Source organism: Phoca vitulina, unplaced genomic scaffold (genome assembly GCF_004348235.1).
Source record: "Phoca vitulina isolate PV1807 unplaced genomic scaffold, GSC_HSeal_1.0 scaffold15, whole genome shotgun sequence".
In the NCBI taxonomy this organism is placed as follows: Eukaryota; Metazoa; Chordata; class Mammalia; order Carnivora; family Phocidae; genus Phoca; species Phoca vitulina.
The window spans coordinates 13,399,933-13,420,991 of record NW_022589718.1 but is presented as its reverse complement, the minus strand read 5'-3'; positions in this window follow the sequence as shown (position 1 = coordinate 13,420,991).

The following is a 21,059-nucleotide window of genomic DNA, read 5'->3' as shown; positions in this document are numbered from 1 at the left end:
GCTCAAACGACAGAAACATGGTTTTGAGTCTGCACGCTAGAATTTCTGTTTATGCCCATGTTTGCGTGACTGGATTGTAGGAAAGAACAAGATTACTTCTCTTACCTTAGTGTAAACATGAAGAAGGAGTTCACTTCGGTTATTATAGTCACTCTGATTTTAGATTAACTGGGTGGAGAAGAGAATTTTCCATCGAGGTTTTGGCTCTCCACTTGCGAGCCCGTTGTCTGACGGTGTTTCCTTTGTCTTCCTTCTCTTCCTTGTGTTTTCTACTACATTTCAACACAGCCATTCAAATATTCAGTATTGAGAATTCACATTTGTAAGAGCTTTACGATTTAGAAAGTGCTTTGGCGTGTAGCAGTTCATTTAAATGTCACAACAACATTGTTTGGAAGGAATTGTTTCTCTGTAATAGATGGAGGATTTGAGGGCCAGAGGCCTTACACACCTATCCAAAGGCACACAGATCCTAAATGGGATGTGACCCCTACCTTTATGTGCCAAGCCCAGTGCTCCAACATGAGACAATTAATGATTCGTTATGTCTTTGTATGAGAATGCTCAGTTGGAGGGTTAATGCTTAGTTGCCGTAGAAAGACTGATGCTAAGGAAGTAGTTTTACGATTGCCGTTGGACAAATATCGTTAGCAGTTCAAAAATGTCCATTTTCTAACAGAGCTGTGCAATTTCTCAAAACCAAAGTTTCTGCTTTGGATGAAGAAGCACAACAATAAAGAATCAATGAGTGGGGTGCCCGGGTGGCTCAGTCAGTTAGGCGTTGCACTCTTGGTGTGTGGTCATGATCTCAGGGTCATGGTCTCAGGGTCATGAAATCCAGGCTCAGGTCATGATCTCAGGGTCGTGAAATCCAGCCCTGCATTGGGCTTGTGCTCAGTGAGGAGTCTGCTTCTCCCTCCCTCTCTCTTTCTCCCCTTCTGCCCCCCTCCCCACCGCTCATGTGCACGCCCATTCTCTCTCTCTCTTTCAAATAAATAAATAAATCTTAAAAAAAAGAATATGCAGTTTTTAACTAATTTTTATTAGTTATTATTAGAAAAATAGATGTTCCTACTGGCTTATCAGTTAAAGTTCTTTGGGCACAGGTAGTAAAGATGCACCTGAGCTAGCATAAATAGAAAGGAGGGAAAAAATAAAATCATAGGTTGTCTCAAGGAACCAAGGGCAAGGGGCGCCCAGGTGGCTCAGTCGATTAAGCGTCTACCTTTGGTCATGATCAGGTCATGATCCCAGGGTCCTGGGATAGAGCCCCACGTTGGGCCTCCCTGCTCAGCAGGGAGTTTGCTTCTCTCTCTCCCTCTGCCCTCCCCTCTGCTCGTGCTCTCTCTCTCGCTAGCTCCTTCTAATAAATAAAATCTTTAAAAAAATTAGCCCAAAGTGCGGCTTCCCATGGGCACCTTCACTGCCTGTGAGTGAGGCTGTGGGAGACATCCTCTGTTCCTTTGGGTTCACAGAACAGAAGCATCTCCTTCCTTTGGAGGGTGGGGAGAGGATCACCATTTATTATGAATCCTGAACGCCTCCCCAGTGTTTTCCGATAGAATCCATGGTGGGACGGTGATGGGAGCAGAGCCAGTTCTACCCCCTCTTGGTAAGCTCTGGGGGGCGTGTGTGGTCCCAGCTGCTGGCAAGATCCTGTCCTCACCTTTCGGCCTTTGAGCTCCAATTCTAGTCTGACAGAAGTCCTACTTAACATTCCATTTCATAGTTTTTCCTCGGAGCCTCCCAGACCCTAAAACTCCTACTATTTAGGAACACCAATTTGGGGTTTTCTGGAGATATGTGCTTGTCAGCTGGGAAGGAGATAGACGGGAGAATAGACAAGTTTACTGTAAAACCCAACTAGGCCTCCATTTTCTGTCATCTCCAAAGCGGTGGGCAAACAACAGAAACCTGGAGGTCCAAGGTAGGTACACTTGAAAGGAGGTAAAGCAGGGAATGAAGCAGCTCGAGGTTTCACTGAAATGACTAGAGTCATTTGGGCCTCCCGGTTACCAGCAGGCAGCCACAGGATCAGGGATAGGCAGAGGGATAACTATCACTGAGCCCCTCTGTGGCTCGGTGTGTGATGGTTAATCTAATGTGTCAGCCCGACTGGGCTGAGTATGTGCAGAGAGCGGGTAAAACATTATTTCTGGGATCTGTCTGCAAGGATGTTTTCCTATTAGCCCATGAGGATGAAAAGAAGGAGGCTAAGTAGAAAAGAATGATAAGCTAAGTAGAAAGTAATGCACCAGCATAGCATCTTATGAGGGAACCTTGTACCACATGCCGGGAAAGGAGTCCAGTAAGAAGCCCATGAGTCCTCTCTATGTGTTTGGGGCAGGGGGGAAATGGACTGAATTAAAAACGTCTCCTCTTTTCCTCTGATGAGATTATGGAGGAATAAAAACAAATTTTTCTATATCGGTGTTTATAGGAGCAACTCATGACCTCTTATGGCAAGGGAATCTCTAGCTAAGCGCGGTGGAGATCCTATGCCTATGGTATGGGGCTGTCCACACTCTGAATCACAAGAGGGACAGAAAGTTAGTGTGACACCTTGACTTACTGCAAATCAAAAACAAATACCTAAAACCAAGAAGGCTCTGGAGGAGGAAACACAGCACAGAGAGACCAAGAAGAAAATTACTTCTACTTTTTAGTAAGAAAAGACTTGGTTATAATTTTGAATTAGAAAAATTAGATCACTGTAGAATGTTTGTAAAATGGGGGGGGGGGCACATTTGGTTGGGTGTTCCACTCTTGATTTCGGCTCGGGTTGTGGTCTCGGACTCATGGGATCAGGCCCTGGAGTCTGCTTGGGATTCATTCTCTCTCTCTCCCTCGCCCTCTGCACCTCCCCCTCTCAAAATAAATAAATAAAATCTTTAAAAAAAAAATAGAGAAGGAAAAAATACCCACCATCCTAACACTACCATGTCATTACTTCTGAGCATTGGTTTCCAAAGACTTGGTTTTAACTTCAGTTTGATTTTGTCATTACTCTGCTTAGAAGCCTTGAATGGCTTCCCAGTGCCTATAAATAAAGTTCAAATTCCTTAGCCTTGCGTGGAAACTCCTTCAAAATGTGGTGCCAACATAACCCGTCAGTCCAACCTTCCACAGTTCCCCTGATGAACTCTGCTCTGGGCAAACGATTTTACTCACAGTCTCTGAAATCTACCGTGGTCTTCCCTATACCTTCTTGGAACATTCTCGCTGTCTTCTCGTCTCCTCTCTAACTTATAACTACTCTCTTATAAGATCCAGCTGAGGGGCTCAGTCAGTGGAGTGTCTGCCTTCAGCTCCTAGGATCCTGGATCGAGGCCCACGTCAGGCTCCCTGCTTAGCAGGGAGTCTGCTTCTCCCTTTCCCTCTGCCCCTCCCCACTGCTCTCTCTCTCTCTCTCTCAAATAAATAAATAAAATCTTTTTTTTTTTTTTCAAAAAAAGATCCAGCTGAAATCTCATCCCTGCTGGCCTTTCCCTGGCCATTCACTCACAGTGGTCACCTTCCTTGGAAAGGCTTTAGTAAGTACTGTCCTTATAACTTACAGGACAATTACCCATCGGCTGCTTTATGCCTTTTCTTATTATCTTCAGCATTTAAGTCAATCTTCACGGATAACAATTTTTTGTGCTTATGTATTATCTTAATTAGATTACAAGCTCTTTAGGGGCGCCTGGGTGGCTCAGTCGTTAAGCGTCTGCCTTCGGCTCGGGTCATGATCCCAGGGTGCTGGGATCAAGTCCCGCATCGGGCTCCCTGGTCCGCGGGAAGCCTGCTTCTCCCTCTCCCACTCCCCCTGCTTGTGTTCCCTCTCACGCTGTGTCTCGCTCTGTCAAATAAATAAATAAATAAAATTAAAAAAAAAAAGATTACAAGCTCTTTGAAGGAAGGAGCTAGATATTATAGCTTAAAAATTATAAACGCTCAGTAAAGCATTACGTGAAGGTACGAGTTGGTAAGTCCATAATAAATAAGAATAAAGATGCTCATTCCATTGCAACAGTGAAACGAGTAGCAAATAGCTGCTACTTTACTACTAGGTATGAGATCCTACGCTAGGTATTGCTTTTCAGAGAGGAGACTCCCCCCAACTCACATTTCTGCTCCTCTGTGCGCCCCTCCCCAGCTCTGCTTTACGCAACGGGAGGGGAAAATGCTATTTCATTGTGAAGAGCTTTGGAAGTTGTCATTTATACCTTAAAGGTCAGCAGCATCATGGCATCCCCCTCACACGTTCTGCTCCCCTGTGGTGAGCGCTCTCTGCACTGGGTTCATCTCCCAGGCAGCTTTAGGCCCTTTCTGCCTTGTGCATCCTGAGATAATAAGCAGAAGAAAGGATCAAGGTCAGTTTTCCTGGGCGGTCAAGCCTGGCCAAGTCTCTCTGTTCTTGTTCCTCTCTCCCTGTTAGCTTGAGGCTGCTCTGCCCACGGCCATCTTGGATGCAAGAAGGCAGAGAGGAGAAAGTCCCACTGTGTCTTCCTGGCCTCAGCCACATTCTCCAACCCATGTCCACCAACGCGACCCACATTTGGGAGTATGGAGAGCTTGGCCAACTGTTACCAAGTCATGCTTTATTTCCCATTTGACTATTCTTCCCAGCATATAAACCCGTTGGAGGTGTGGGCCACACGGTCGAGGAAGTCCTGTGCCCCTGGCCATAATACAATCAAACGCTGGCAAAAATCTCACTTCTAACTTCTAATACAGTGTCTGTTTAAGTAATATAGAGCCTTTATAAAGTCTTTGAATAAGTTTAATCTTAAATTTATTCACAAATGAGATAACCCCTGAATTGTGAAAAGGTGATTTAAATTTTTTAGTTAAAAAAATAGCATGTAATTCAATAGAAAATATCCTAGAATATCCTTATTTCGGATCGGTGATTCCTCCCTGCCCCCACCCCCATAAAAATGCCACCCTAGAAAAAAAGGCAAACTGGGGCAAAGTGAGTCTGGTGCACAATGTAACATTAGACACAGAAAATTTTGCATTGTGCTTGGGGACACAAAGCTTGCCAGGCAGAGACAACTTCGTAAGCAAGAGCCCGTGGCTGCGCCAGTGGGCCTTCGCTCTCAGCCTTTACAGCTGCGTCTGTTATTGTGAGATTCTCACCCTATGCCTCTGGCATTTCTGAATTATTATTGGCAAAGCTTTATTCTAATTTTGAAAAATTGTCTACAGTTTTCTAAGGCATCCTAAACTTTGCTTAGGCGCAGGCAGACCCAGCTTTAACGCCGCTGGAATGGAAGGAGGCACCAGTAACAGGAGGCTTACAGAGCAGTTGGAGCTGCTGGAACTGGCCATGAACTTGCCCAGTCCCATGGCATTGAAAAGAATTCTACACAGCGGAAGTTGCAGACCAGACCAAAGCTGGTGGGGTCGAAAGGGCCAGGAAACGCAGTACAAGGGAAGCCTCAGAGCTTCAACTTCAAGGAGCCGGCAGCCGTGTGCTGTGAGAATAAGTTGGCAATGGCAGCTTGAGGAGACATCAAGTCCTCCAAAGTCTTGAAGATAAACAGAGGGACTGTGAAATCAAGAAGGTGCCAGAAGAAGGAAGTGGGAAGTCACCCCTCCCTGCTGCTCTGTCTTGCAAGCGAACACATTCTGGACGCTGCTCACTGGATGATGTAATGCTTGTTGTACTTTTTGACTTAAACACAATTTGAGTTACACATTCCAGAATAGAATGTTGGCTTAAATTAGGAAGAATAAACATTAACACAGGCGGTCTCTGAGAGGAAGGGGAAGTGTTGACGTGTAGGGCTGAAGAGGAGGGCATACAAAGTCTGTGAGGACATTAGAATGGAAAGATTATGCTCTGCCTTCTTCAGTAGCAGCTTCATCCAAACCTAACTATTCACATACTGACGAAAACTGCTACCGTAGCCCCAAGCTTCACTTCTATTCGCTACACCATCTAGAACAGCACTGTCCAGTAGAAATATAATGCAAGCCATATGTGTGATTTAAAATTTTCTGGTAGTCACGCTTAAAAAAAGCAAGAAGAGGGGCGCCTGGGTGGCTCAGTTGGTTAAGCGTCCAACTCTTGATTGCAGCTCAGGTCATGATCTCGGGGTCCTGGAATCGAGCCCCACATCGGGCTCTCTGCTCAGTGTGGAGTTTGCTTGCCCCTCACCCTCTGCTCCTCCCATGCTCACACGCACTCTCTCTCTCACTGTCTCTTTCTCTCAAATAAATAAAATCTTTAAAAAAATTTTAAAATTTAAAAAGCAAGAAGAAAAGAGCGAAATTAATTCCAATATTTTTTTCTATTTAACCCAATATATACAAAATATTATCTCAACAAGAAATCACTTAAAAATGATTGATAACATATTTTACGTTATGTTTTCTTTTGTACTAAGTCTTCGATACTCAGGGTGTGTTTTATACTTACAGAACATCTCAGTCCCACTGCTTGCATTTCAAGTGCTCAATTGCCTAAGTCCCTACTGGCTACTATACTGGGCAGGACAGGTCTAGAAGTAGAGGGAGAGTCCTTCTGTCCCAGCATTCCCAGCTAGAGTTGACATTCACTCTGATTGGACTGGACTAGGCTATACACTCTAAGACTATACTGATGCCCGTATAGCAGGATTAGGCTCTAGCCTAATGGATTGTGCTAATTGGCTGAAGCTAGGCCTGACTATAGTAAGCAGAACAAAGCCCCCCCACCCCACCCCCAAAGTTGTCATGCCCTAGTTCCTGGAACCTGTGAACATATTAGGTTACATGGCGAAGAGGAAGTTGTAGATGGAATTAAGTTTGCTAATGAGTTGAACTTGAGATGACATTGCCCTGCTGCGCCCGATGGAATCACAAACATCCTTAGAAGTGGAAGAGGAAGCCAGAAGAGAGAACCAGAGAGATGGCAGCATGAGCAGGACTCAGCTCTGTGCTGCTGGCTTTGGAGAGGAGGAAGGGGCCACAAGCCAATGGATGTGGGCTGCTCTAGAAGCTGCCAAAGCAAGAAACAGGTCATCCCCTAGAGCCTCCAGAAGACACACACCACAGCCAACACCTTGCCTTTAGCACAGTGAGACCTGTGTTGGACTTCCGACCTCCAGAACTGTAAGAAAGTAAATATGTATTGATCTAAGCCACTAAGAAAACAAAATCAGTGATCTACCCCTGAAGTGCATGGAAAGAATAGAAACCCAAATTTTTCATGGACATTTTGAGACATAAAGGAGTTTTTAGTTTCAAAAATTTGGCTTTTAAGTGTCAAACTATGAAAATCTAAAATTCGTGCCTTTAACAACTGATTGAAAAGAGAGTAGGTAGGGCATTGGACTATATTAATAGCCCCTGGGAGGCCAGACAAGGATTTCCTAGGCTGGGGGAAGAGAGTTAAAAAGGCCCCAAGAGAATTAAGATGCTGCTCACCTCTTAACGTGGTCTTTGCACCCTGTTGCCTCTCTCACACTCACACGGCAGTAGGATTCTATATATATTATGGGAATCCAAGAGTAGGTGGATTTTATGCCCCACTTTCTACTGGAATCCCAGGAGCCAATGGAGTAGACTTAGGCAGAAACAGCCTGAGGCAACCTTTCAATTCTTCTCCAGCACCAATAGCCTGTGGTCATGATAATGAGGTGTACAGCGTGTGGACCAACCACCAGAGACCATCATAAGACATGGACATCAAGGATGCATGCCAGGAAGACAGATGCTGATAACAAGACCAAATGGGCAATGGTACTCCTCAGCAGTGACCTGGGTGGGCCCATGATGAAGGACCAGGTGCCACCCCCACATCAACTCCTAGAACTTGAAACATCTCTGTAGAGGTAGAGAGTGAAGGAAAGTATAGAATAGCCAAGTACAAACCTGAAATGACTGAAAACACCTAGACTTGAGTATTCTGTCTCTTGACATCATAGAGAATGGAGACTGAAGAGAGACTCAAAATTCACCTATAAAAAAATTGCCTTTTATTGCACATGTGAATTTTGTTATCTGAAAAAGTCTGTACCCTCCATATTTATAATATAAAGATATTGGAAATAACTTAAATATCCATAGGTGCACAAATGGTTGGGACTGTTATGTGCTCTTGTTGAATTGACTCCATTGCAATTATAAAAAGATACTCTTTCTCTCTGGTAACAGTCTTTCGTCTGAAATCTACTTTGTGTGATATTAATATAGACACTCCAGCTTTCTTTTGGTTAATGTTAACATGATATACCATTTAACATCCCTTTACCTTTTTTTTTTAAGATCTATTTCTTAATTTTTGAGGGGAGGTTGCAGAGGGGCAGAGGGACAGAGAAACTGAAGCAGACTCCCCACTGAGTGCAGAGCCCGATTTGGGGCTCCATCTCACGACCCTGAGATCACGACCTGAGCTGAAACCGAGAATCGGACGCCTAACGGACTCCGCCGCTGAGGTGCCCCAAACCACCTTTCTATTTTGAAACAATTTCAAACTTGCATAGAAGTTTCGAGAATAAGGAAAAGAATCCTGTATCAACTTCCCCCAGCTTCAGGTATTGTTCTCCTATGATCAGCAGGCAGCAGAAATCTAAAGAACCTTTGGCAGGTTATAAAGCGCCCTCTCTAGACAACTCTGTCCTCTACAGTCCTCCACCCTGCAAATTCTAGCTGCCTTGGAATTCCCAAGCTCTCAATTCTGTCTCCGCTCAGGTTGTGTTTAGGTTACTTCTCCCTGTGCTATGGCCTGGAAATTCTCTCCAGATATGAAGGAGGGCAATTTTAGGGCTCATCTCATTCCTTTGCATTCTCTCAGAGATCTCCATCAAGGCACTGTTTTCCAGTGCCCAAAAACTGGTTTGTTTTTTTCCATAGATTTTCTCCCATGGTTTTAATTGGTTGAGGTAGGATGGTAACTCTGAACTCTGGTTCCGTCATAGCAATAAGTGACAGTATAATGATGTTTTTACAATTAATTTCATATTTTAATTATCTTATTTTAAAATTTATCTTTATATCTTCACATATATAACATACTATTTTGCATACATGAACTGTTTCATAATTTTAAATATTGCGACCCATAAGCTGTAAGGGCTTGTTGAGGTCAAGTAGGGAAATAATACAAAAAACAAAATAAAAATCATTATAATCTCACCTCCAGAGAAAATTATTATTCGTAATTTGATGCACTAAATTGTCCCAATTTTTTCTCCATGCATATTAATTTTTAAACTCAGAATTATTTTGCACAATGCTGTTTTTTAAACTTTTTTGTTGTGGTAAATATATATAATATGACATTTACCATTTTAACCATGTTTAAGTATATAATTAAGTGGCATTAAGTCCATTCATAATGTTGTACAACCATTACCACTCTCTATTTTCAGAACTTTTTCATCATCCCAAACAGAAACCCTCTTTAAAAAATATATTTATTTATTTATTTTAGAGAGTGCACGAGCAGGAGGGGCAGATGGCGGGAAGAGAGTCTCAAGCAGACTCTTTGCTGAGCGCCGAACCCTACTTGGGGCTCGATCTTACAACCTTGAGATTGTGACCTGAGCAGAAACCAAGAGTCCAGTGCTTAACCAACTGTGCCACCCAGGCCCCACACCCCTTTTTTTTTTTAAGGTTTTATTTTTAAGTATCTGCATCCAACACAGGGCTCGAACCCACAACCCCAAGATCAAGAGTTGCATGCTGCACTGACTGAGCCAGCCAGGTGCCCCCAGAAACCCTAACTCTTAAACACTAACTCCCCCTTCCCCTATCACCCCACACCCAGTAACATGTATTTTCCTTGCTATCTCAATGAATTTTCCTATTTTAGGCACCTCATATAAGTGGGATCATACAAAATTTGTTCTTTTCTGTATGGCTTATTTCACTTAGCATAATATTTTCAAGGTCCAGCCCTGTTGTTGCATGTGTCAGAATTTTATTCCTTTTTAAGGCTGAATACTACTCTCCATTTTGTGTATATACCACATTTTGTTTACCTATTCATCTGTTAATGGACTCTTGGGTTGCTTCCACATTTTGGCTAATGTGAATAATGCTAATTTCCAGATATCTGTTTGAGTCCCTGTTTTCAATTACTTTGGGTATATGCCTAGGAATAGAATTGATGGATCATATGGTAGTTCTATTTTTAATATTTTGAGGAACTACCAGACTGTTTTCCATGGTGGCTGCACCATTTTACATTCCCACCAGCAATAAACGAGGTCTCTAATTTCTCCACATACTCATCAACACTTGTTATTTTCTACTTTTTTTAGATAATAGCCATCCTAATGGGTGTAAAATATTATCTTATTGTGGTTTTGATTTGCATTTCCCTCATGACTAACGATGTTTAGTATCTGTTCATGTGTTAATTGACCATGGATCTTCTTTGGAGAAATATCTGTTCAAGCCCTTTGCCCACTTTTGAATTATCAGTTTTTTTCATTGTTGTTGGAGTTCTTTGTATATTCTGGATATTAATCCCTTGTCATATATATTATTAGCAAATATTTTCTTCCATTCTTTTGGTTGTCTTTTCATTCTGTTGATAGTGTTCTTTGATAAACAAAAGCTTTCAATTTTAATGAACTCAAATTTATTTTTTCTTTTGTTGCCTGTGTTTTTGGAATTGTATTCAAGAAATCTCTGCCAAATACAATGTCATGAAGATTTTCCCCCCATGTTTTCTTCTAAGGGTTTTACAGTTTTAGCTTTTATTTTTAAGTCTGATCCATTTTGAGTTAATTTTTGTATGCAGTATAAGGTAGGGTCCAACTTCATTCTTTTGCATGTGGATAGCCAGTCTTCCAGAACTATTTGCTGAAAAGACTGTCCTTTCCTATTTAATGGTCTTGGGGAAATTAAATTAACTGTAGATATGAGAGCTATTCCTGGACTCTCTACTCTATTCCGTTGTCTATATGTCTGTCGTATGCCAATACCGGATAGTTTTCACTCCTGTAGCTTCGCAGTAAGTTTGAGTGTGAGTCTTCCAACTTTGTTCTTCTTTTTAAAGATTGTTTTGGATACTCAGGGTCCCTTGAGATTCCATGTGAATATTAGGATGGATTTTTCTATTTCCACAAAGAACAACATTGCGATTTGATAGGAATTGCATTGAATGTGTTGATTGCTTTGGGTAGTATTGTCATCTTAATGATATTAAGTCTTCCAATCCATGACTACTGGATGCCTTTCTACTTATTTATGTCTTCTTTAATTTCTTTCAGAAATGTTTTACAGTGTTCAGTGTACAATTTTTTCCCCTCCTTGCTTAAATTTATTCCTAAGTATTTTATTTTTTTTGATACTATTGTAAATGGAATTGTTTTCTTAACTTCCTTTTCAGATTGTTCATTGCTAGTATATAGAAATGCAGCTGATTTTTATGTTGAACTTACATCCTGCAATTTTGCTGAATTTGTCTATCAGCACTCACAGGGGTTTTTGTTGTTGTTCTTGTTGCTGTTGTAGAATCTTTTGGGTTTCCTACATGTAAGATGATGTTATCTGTAATCACAGATAATTTGACTTACTTTCCAATTCAAATACATTTTTTTTCCCTTTTTCTTGCCTAAGTGCTCTAGCTAGAACTTCTAGTCATATGTTCAATAGAAGTGGTGAAAGTGGTCTTCTTCCTGATGTCAAGGGAAAAGCTTTCAGTCTTTCACCATTAAGTATGATCTTAGCTGGGGAATTTTCATACATAGCCTTTAGTATGTTGAGGAAGTTCCTTTTTATTCCTAGTTTGATTATAGTTTTTTCTTTATCATGAAAGAGTATTGAATCTTGTCAGTTTTTTCCATCAATTGAGATGATCATGTGGTCTTTTTTCCCTTCATTCTCTTAATGTGTCATATAATGATGGTTGATTTTCATATGTTGAACCATCCTTGAATTCCAGGGATAGATTGCAGTTGGTCATAATGCATAATTCTTTAAATATGCTGCTGAATTCAGTTTGCTAGAATTTCATAATGCTGGGGCGCCTGGGTGGCTCAGTCGTTAAGCGTCTGCCTTCAGCTCAGGTCATGATCCCAGGGTCCTGGGATCGAGCCCCACATCAGGCTCCCTGCTCAGCGGGAAGCCTGCTTCTCCCTCTCCCACTCCCCCTGCTTGTGTTCCCTCTCTCGCTGTCTCTCTCTCTGTCAGATAAATAAATAAAATCTTTAAAAAAAAAAAAAGAATTTCATAATGCTGTTTAAAGACATTCTTTTTCATTTATCAGTATATTTTTCTTCCACATCATGAAATATTCTATTACTTTGTATTTTTAAAATCTTTTTTAGCTTACAAAATCCTTTCTCTTTTCCTAATAAAATCTTACACAAACTCACAATATTTAAAGTACAGGACAGTGGAGCTTATCTGATGAACACAGGTTTCTGAAGGCCAGAGCCTATCTACATGCTCTCCAGTTCTTTCACTTCTGTGCCATCTCCCGCAGTCACCTTCTGAAGGGACCCCAAAGGGAACAATTTGAAAACCTTTGGTATGACTTTTCATCACTGCATTGTACTCTCTCATGTGAAGACTTCATAATTTCATTAACTACTCTATTATTTTTACACATATATATTACTTCCAATTTTTTGAGATTTTAAAGAAGAAATAAAACAATTTGTAGATAAACCACTGGCCACATCCATAATCATTTACCTTTAGGGTAAATTCCCCAGAAAAGGAATATGGGGACAAATGTCAAAATTAAAAAAAAAAAATTATTTTAAACCTGTAGAGTTAACATACAGTGTCATATTTCAGGTGTACAATATAGTGATTCAATAATGCTGTACATTACTCAGTGCTCCTCATGATAAGTGTGCTCTGAATCCCCTTCACCTATTTCACCCATCCCCCACCTACCTCCCCTCTGGTAACCATCAGTTTGTTCTCTATAGTTAACAGTTCGGCTTTTTGTTTGTCTCTTTTTTCCTTTGTTTGTTTGTTCTGTTATATGGTCCATATATGAGTGAAATCATGGTATTTGTCTTTTTCCAACTGACTTATTTCACTTAGCATTCTACTCTCTGATCCATCCATGTTGTTGCAAATGGCAAGATTTCATTCTTTCTAATGGCTGAGTAATATTCCTTTGTGTATATATACACCACACCTTCTTCATCCATCAGTGGACACTTTGGCTGCTTCCATAATTTGGCTATTGTAAATAATGCTACAGTAAACATAAGGGTGCATATATCTTTTTAAATTAGTGTTTTTGTATTCTTTGGGTAAATACCCAGTAGTGGAATTACTGGATCCTTGGGTAGTTCTATTTTTAATTTTTTGAGGAACCTCCATACTGTTTTCCACAGTGGCTGCACCAGTTTGCATTCCCACCAATAGTGTATGAGGGTTCCTTTTTCTCCACATCCAAATGTCAAAATTTTAAAAGATTGTTAAGGATTTTTATTCTTATTCTCATACTGCCAAGTAACAATGTAGTAATTTATCCTCCAATCAGCAGTGTTTAACTTGTGTATGTAAAATAATATCTCTGAAGGCTCATCTGACAGTATGTGTCTTGAAACTTAATATCATTTTCTGACCTCTGATTGATATACAGAGAAGGATTTGAGGTAAATAGAATCTCAGATTAATAAAGTCCAACACCCATCACAAGGTCCAAAGGTTTTTTTTAACCTGGTTCCATGGACGGTCCTGTAGGAATCAATGAATTGCTGAAATTTTCGGCAAAATTTGGAGTATGTGAATGTTGCTTTTGTCTATGGAGTGGGTCTAGAGTTTTCATCAAATCTAAGAACTGCAATTTCCCCTTCTTTTTAAAACAACAAGTTAAACTGGAGGCCACCAGGAAAATATCTCATTGGAAGCCAGGACTGTTTTTTCCCTGCCTTCACCACACCGGACTTTTAGAACAACTTGGATTACGGTTATAAAGTACACTCCCGTCCCAGGGACAAAAAGTCAGTACCCATCACATCTGAGTATTTGTATACTCACCAGGAATGTGTTGCATAAAATCATAGAATGGCAAAAGATGGAGAAAATCTGAGACATATGTAGTCCACATGAAGATGGCAAGGCCCACGTGAGAAGCAGCCACTCAAGACTGCATTGCTGATGGTTAAGGAAACAGAACCAGATCTCGGTGATCCAGATGCTTTCGGGAAGGCATCTTCTGAATATCTATGTAAGGTTAACCTTGATTTCAGTAGTTATCAATGAAAACCCCTACAGCATTTAAATTACTTTCCTTGCCTAAATCCAGCAAAATGAATCTTTTCTTCTAATGGAGGATCTTGCAGGATGGAGAGGTTGTTATTCTAAACATTCATTCTTGTGTCCTGGAGGAGTTTCTGCGTCTTGCCTCCTTCCTTCCCAGAGGGGTCCTTGAAGACCAACCTGAGATTTTCCATAAACAAACCCCCACCCCATACACCCCACACACAAACCCGCCCCAACATGTCAGCACAGCCAGGCTCCCAATTCTCTGCCTAGTCATTTCTAGTCTTCTCTGACATCACATTCTCTCCAAACCTTGCTCCACATTGTCTGAGTTCTGTGAGCACTAGAATCTTGTAGACCTCGTTATATTTTAGAACTGATTCACAGCCTTGGGAAAAATCTAGCTTTTTTCTCTTCTGTGTTCACAGCAGACTTTTGTTGCTCTTAGTTTCTCACACGGGGGAAACCCCAAGAGCCTGTCTGCTGCCTCTTCCTCAAATTCTCCAGGGGAACTGAGAATCCCCTGAACTACTTCAGGATCCTTAGAGCTCTGACCCTAGGATCGTTCATGGAATTTTTAAAAAAGATTTTATTTATTTATTTGAGAGAGAATAAGTGCGGGGGAATGGAGGGGACAAGCAGACTCCTTGCTGAGTGGGGAGCCCAACACAGGGTTTGATCCCAGGACCCTGAGATCATGACCTGAGCCGTAGTCAGATGCTTAACCAACTGAGCCACCCAAGTGCCACGGTTCCTGGAAGTTCTAAGAGCAAGTTTATGAGGAAAGAAGTGTATGCCTGTATGTATATACACGAGATAGAGAATGGAGATAAAGTAAAATGTATTAATCTTAGAGGAATTAAATAGATATAGATATCTCATATATATATATGATAATATATATCTCCATCGCACATATGAGGACATAGAATATTTTCAGTTCCTAAAATGCTTCCTCCTACTCCCTCCCAACCAAAGTGCCTGTCTAGGACTTACTACTAGGAACTCTCTGGCCAGAGGTTAGTTCTTTCTGTTCTTGAAGTCTGCGTGGAACCAGACTGTATGTGTTCTTCTGCATCTGGCTTCTGCATTGACTCAACATTATGTCCATCAGCTTCATCCATGTTGTTAGATTTTTACTCTACAATCTACCACTTTTCCCCAGGAGTCAAAAAATGGCAAAAACTCCAGGTAATTAAAAGTATGAGGTTTTAGGGTCAGGATAATCAATATATTTTTTTAAGACTTTATTTTTTATTTGATAGAGAGAGAGCACAAGCAGGGGGAGCGGGAGAGGGAGAAGCAGACTCCCCGCTGAGCAGGGAGCCTGCACGGGGCTCGATCGCAGGACCCTGGGATCATGACCTGAGCCGAAGGCAGAGGCTTAACCGACTGAGCCACCCAGGCGCCCCAGGCTAATCAATATTTATATTTATCATATTTTGTCCCAAGTAGGCACAATTGCTTTAAGGATATGAACAGAAAATTCACAATGAATTAACAGGCATTTAAGAAAATGTTCGGGGCACCCGGTGGCTCAGTCGTTTGAGCATCTGCCTTCGGCTTGGGTTGTGATCCGGGGTCCTGGGATGAGCCCCGCGGCGGGCTCCCTGCTCAGTAGGGAATCTGCTTCTCCCTCTCCCTCTGCCTGCCGCTCCCCCGCTTGTGCTCACGTGCTCTCTCTCACTCTCTTTCTCCCCCTCTCTGACAAATAAATAAATAAAATCTTAAAAAAAAAATGTTCAATCTCACTAGTAATCTAAGAAATACAAGTTAAAAGAAAAGGCCACTTCCTTTTTCAAATAATTAAGTTATTTTTAAAATGATAATATTTGATGTTAGCAAAAGTTCAAGAAAATAGAATACTCTCAGTGAGACTATAAATTAGTACAATTCTTAGGGAATAAATTCAAGAGCCTTTTACAATCTTCATTCCCTTTTAATATTTCCCCATAGTGACTCTAACATAGGAAATAATCTTAAATACGGAAAAAACCTTTTGAACAATGTTCACGCAGCATCATAAATAATCTGAAAAGTAAGAAACAATCGAAATAGTCAGCACTTGGGGAATGATTATAAAAAAGGTGACAGGTTCGCTTAGTAGAATATTATATTAGCTTAAAGGACCGGCAGCCAGAACATCTAGTTAGCTAGTCGGCAAAGAGAGCCAGTTGGAGAAGGTTAGCCACTCTTCTTTCAGCTTGTCTGGGCAACAACATTGGCTGTTCCATTTCTCATGCATTACAAAGCTGAAAGCTCTGGAATCCAAGAATTTGTTTATAATCAAACAATGGATTTATTAAGCTTTTAGAAATTAATTAAAAGATGAAAAGCATGTATTGTGGTAGGAGAATACAATGTAAATGCCTCACAGTTTCTAGCACGTTTCCTAGCCAAAGAAGGTGCTAATAATTATTGTCATAGTCATAACTAATATTTTCTTCGGTGCTATTTGGGGGCTTTGCTAAGTACTTTATACTATCTCATTTTCTTCTCATTTGATACATTTTGCCAGGCCTGCCCATACACGGTGTTGCAACTTGCTTTCCCCCCATTATGCTTGCCAGTGGGGTATGATGCTGAGGGGTGGTGGCTTCTGAGTTCTCGTCTGCGCATCCTAGCGGCCAGGTCCTGGGTTTTACTGCGCTTCCTAGCTTTAACAAGCAGCCGTGCCCGGGCCAAAGGTGGGGGGAGCTGGTTTTGCAGAGTCAACGACCTGCTCACCCACCCAGGCCGAGATCCCCAGACGCAAACAAAGGGGCCCGTGGCGTGCTCGCTGGGGCTCAGAGCCCAGTTGGCCCTTCCCGCCCTGCGGTGCCCCCTGCAGGGGCCACTGAGCCCCTAAATGCAGTCCCGGCAGGGGGGGGCGACGGGGGCAGGCCCCGGAAGGCCCGGTGGGTTGGCTTCAGCGAACTTGAAAATCAGAAGTCCCTGGGAGGCAAAGAAGATGCAAATTCTTCTGCTGGGCACTGGCCTTTGACAAGCCCTCTTTCCCCCTCCCGCGCCCCGCTGACTTGCAGCTTCCAGGCCCACAGATTCTCCCCAGGTTTGCCCCCCTTGCGAGCCAAACAAGGACAAAGGAGAATTCTGTCTTGTCAGTCACACTTCTCGGGAGGAGCCCTGGCAGGACTCCCTGCCCTCCTGTCAAGGGTGTGGCGGAGTCCGTCTCCGTTCGGCTCGGGGTTTAGAACACCCCGCTGGAGCGAGCCCTGGGGAGCCACCTGAAACCCCAGGCATTCTCCTTCACTCCACCTCTTTCCTCGCGCGTTTTTACATTTTAACTTTTTTCCTGAAGAAAGAAACACGCGTCCCATAGTCTAAAAACGAAACACCGCTAGCACTGGAAAGGAAAGCAAGAGTCCTTGCTGCCTGCCTTTGGCTTCTAATCCTTCTCTGTTCACTTGTTTTGTTTCTTTGTTTGTTTGTTTTTCCCTGGTATTTACTCTGCATTCCTAAAAAAGCAGCCTGCTCCGTGATTTCTCCACGTTTCAGTCTTAGTCATTGACTGTTGCCTTTCGAGGATGGAAGATGGAGATCCGGAGCCCACGCGCGCAGATTTTGATTCAATCAATAGGGTTTCCACGATCGTGCCCTCTAATTCACAGCTGAGGCCAAGTCATGCACTCTCTCCCCTGTGCTCCCTCGCGTTCACTCGGTCCTTGTGGGTTTATGCCCCTTTCCATTCCTTCCACTCCACTTGAGTGCGATTAGGGAAGTCGTCAGTCTTCTGCTTTGCGCCAGAAGTCACCTCCTTCAGTCTCCAGCCAGCCATCTCTCCCCCCAAGCCATGACGTGCGCCCATTCTTCAGTCTGCGAGCCGATCAAAGAAAAGCTCGAGTCCTTTCCCTTCCCCTTGGGGTACTTGCATCATTTCCTTAGGAAGCACTGGATGACAAAAACTAGTCCGGCTCCAAAAGAGAAGTTTGTAAAGCGGAATTGCAGGCTGCCAAGAGAGAAGTTTGGGGAGCTGGGCCCTTGGGTGGCATCCTTCCCATTCTATCTGTTCTGGGAGTGTGAGGCCGGCAGGGGAATCCTTACGCTACGAAGGGGTTAAGAGTCAGCGGGCAGGAAGAGATGAGGGGAGGCGCCGGGGAGAAGACAAAGGAAGGCTAGTCCCTTCCATGACTTGCTAAATATAACTGTTAAGTAATCTGCGGTCCCTTGGGGTCATTCTCAGAGGAGGAGCTACACAGGGAAAGCAGTGGTTGCTTGCAGTTCCAGGTCAGAGGTATCCCGGAGAAGGCACCACGGCCACATTCCTCCGCAATTCAGGGCATGACTGCCGCGGCCTCACCGTTTTCGGGTTTCGCGCGGCGTGGTCCCAGGCGCAGGCCTGCCCTTGCCTGCCGCCGGATAAAGATCCCGGCTGGCCTCCGATAACTTTGATTGAGGGCCTGCATTCTGCTCAGTTCCTTATCTGAAGAACATTCCTGACTAACACAGGGCAGATTCCGGGGGAGTGCTGGTGTGGACAGACGTCTCTGCCCACCGCACACGGGGCGGCCCCAGGCTCTGCTTCCCCCCACCCCCCACCGGACTAGGCCAGGCGGCCTGCGGGGGCACTTGGGCGGACCTAGGCCGGGGCTGCTCCTGGAACACTCCCGTGTCCCCTGCCCTGTTTATTCATAGGGGCAGCCAGAGGCCTGGGCCGCTTGTGCAATGTTCGGTGAGGGTGCTGAGCCTGGACCCTGTGAACTGGAAACATGTTCTCTGTTTAAAAAAAGAACAGCAGAAAGAAAAGCTGTTGGGGACGGGGCACAGGGAAGGGAGAGCTGGATCCAGAGACCAGTTATATTTCACAGGAAAGGAAAAACCCCTTCCCGATCTTTGGAGAGAGCTTTGTGTACCCTCCGAAGAGGTCTTAATAACATACTATTCCCTTTTACGCAGGCACATTTGTTCTGTTTATGAAAGAAAGCAGACATTTTTCCTGACCGTGCGTTTTATGGGAGAGGATTGTTCACACACACACACACACACACACACACACACATATTTTCTAGGACAGCCCCAGGCACTTTGCAAACCCAGCCTGGATGGGGCTGACTTAGGTTATGGTGCTTTGCTCCGGGCGCTCTGTTAATTTGCTCTCCTAAAGCGTTTCAAATGCTTTCCTGAGGCCTCAAGTCACAAGGCACTGCTGAATGTTCAGAAGGGTCTGGCCTACTCTTTTTTCATATGGGTGGCCTTCCCGGCAAGGGGCAGCCAGCCCTGAGCTTTCTTCTTTGACCGTCACCTCCTCTCAGTCACTCCCCAGAAGCAACATGACGTTGTGCTGGTTAAGTAAATCGAGTCAGTAGAACTCCTCAGCTCCCAACAGCAGGGCTTTTCGAAGTCCAACAGGCACAGTAATTGCCTGAACATCTTGTTAAGAATGCAGGTTCTGAATCCGGTGGCTCGGGTGGGGTGTATGTGCCTGAGAGCCAGCATTTCTAACTAGATTCTGGGGAACGCCAGTGCTGTGGTCCAGACAACACTTTTAGTAGCAAGGCCCCACGGGACCTTGTTATAGAAACACAGAACAACCCAGGCACACCACCCTCCCCACCCCCCTGCCCCCAGCCCCCCACCCGGCTTTGTAAGGCTCCTCTTCCCCTCCAAAGACTTGGGCTCTCCCAGCCACCCTGATGATCCTGGTCTATAACCCTATTTCATACTACTCAAGGACTGGGTGATGCCATGCACCCCGCCTGCCTCCTGCTTTCCCCTGGAAGCTTACTGAATCTCTAATAATAGTGTTAGTATCTCACTCAACTCTGTGGCAGGTGCTATGCTAATTAGGTACTCCCTGTCCATTAACGGTCACACACCGGCGATCCAGGTGAGACCATCAAGGCTCTGAGAAGTCAAATAACTTGCGAAAGATTGCACAGCCAAGGGGCGATCGAGCTGCAGATCCTAATCCTTGGTCCGTGCTGCTGGCCCATTAGTGATGCGGGGCACAAGTGCCGTGAGGGTTCTGAAGACTGGGCCGCCTTCGGGGACTCCTGGCGCAGCTCTGGGACCTGTACCGAATTTCCCCCATTATAGGAGGCTACCCTTATCAAACAGGACTCCATGCCTCTGGAGCCCCGGAGCTGGGGCCACCCTAAAGCCCTGCCATGTGGATTTGAAAAGCAGAGGAGCAGGGTTATCTTATATCCATACTGCAGGGAGAAGACAAAAGGAGCAATAATCTTCAGGTCATGAGGCTTTGGAAATAAGCCATAAAGGGAAAATGGGCTTATCTCCTAAGGTGGTCCTCAGATAATCTTTGCTACCACTTTGAGCTCTTAGTCAGACCTGACATTACTTTTGTTTGTTTGTTTGTTTGTTTGTTTTTCCAGCAGATCAAATAAGAGAGTCAGGGAGGCATCTGTCTGCTCTAGAATCTTCTACACTCAGCCGCCTACTGCAGTGATCAAAAAGGGGGACACGGGCCCTCTATCTCCAAACATAGGGAAGGTCCAGTAAGCCCTTATCTTGCACGTGCGCACACACACACACACGTATGCCCATGAACACACACGCTTGATTTGCTAAGCAAATAAAGGTCTCAAGGGTTGGAGGGGAAATATATACCCACTTGTGAAAATAATCTTTAAAAGAATTTTGGGAGACTCCATCTTCCTAGATCTGCTTCCTTGCCATTAACCTGAGTCTTGAGCCACCTCTCACTTTGTTAAACTCACTATGGACAATTATCACCGTGCTCATCTTTGCTCCGCATTCTTATTCCTCTACAGCTCCGTGTGAGCTCTCCTCAGGGCACCCGGGGAGACCAGTCATCTCTTGGAAAGAAACCGTCCCATATCCTTCATCTTTACTTCAGATGCTCCCTTCATTACCTCACCTTACTAAAAACCTGACTTTATCTGGAGGACGACACTGTCCTCTCCCCACACAGCATTCCAGCACAT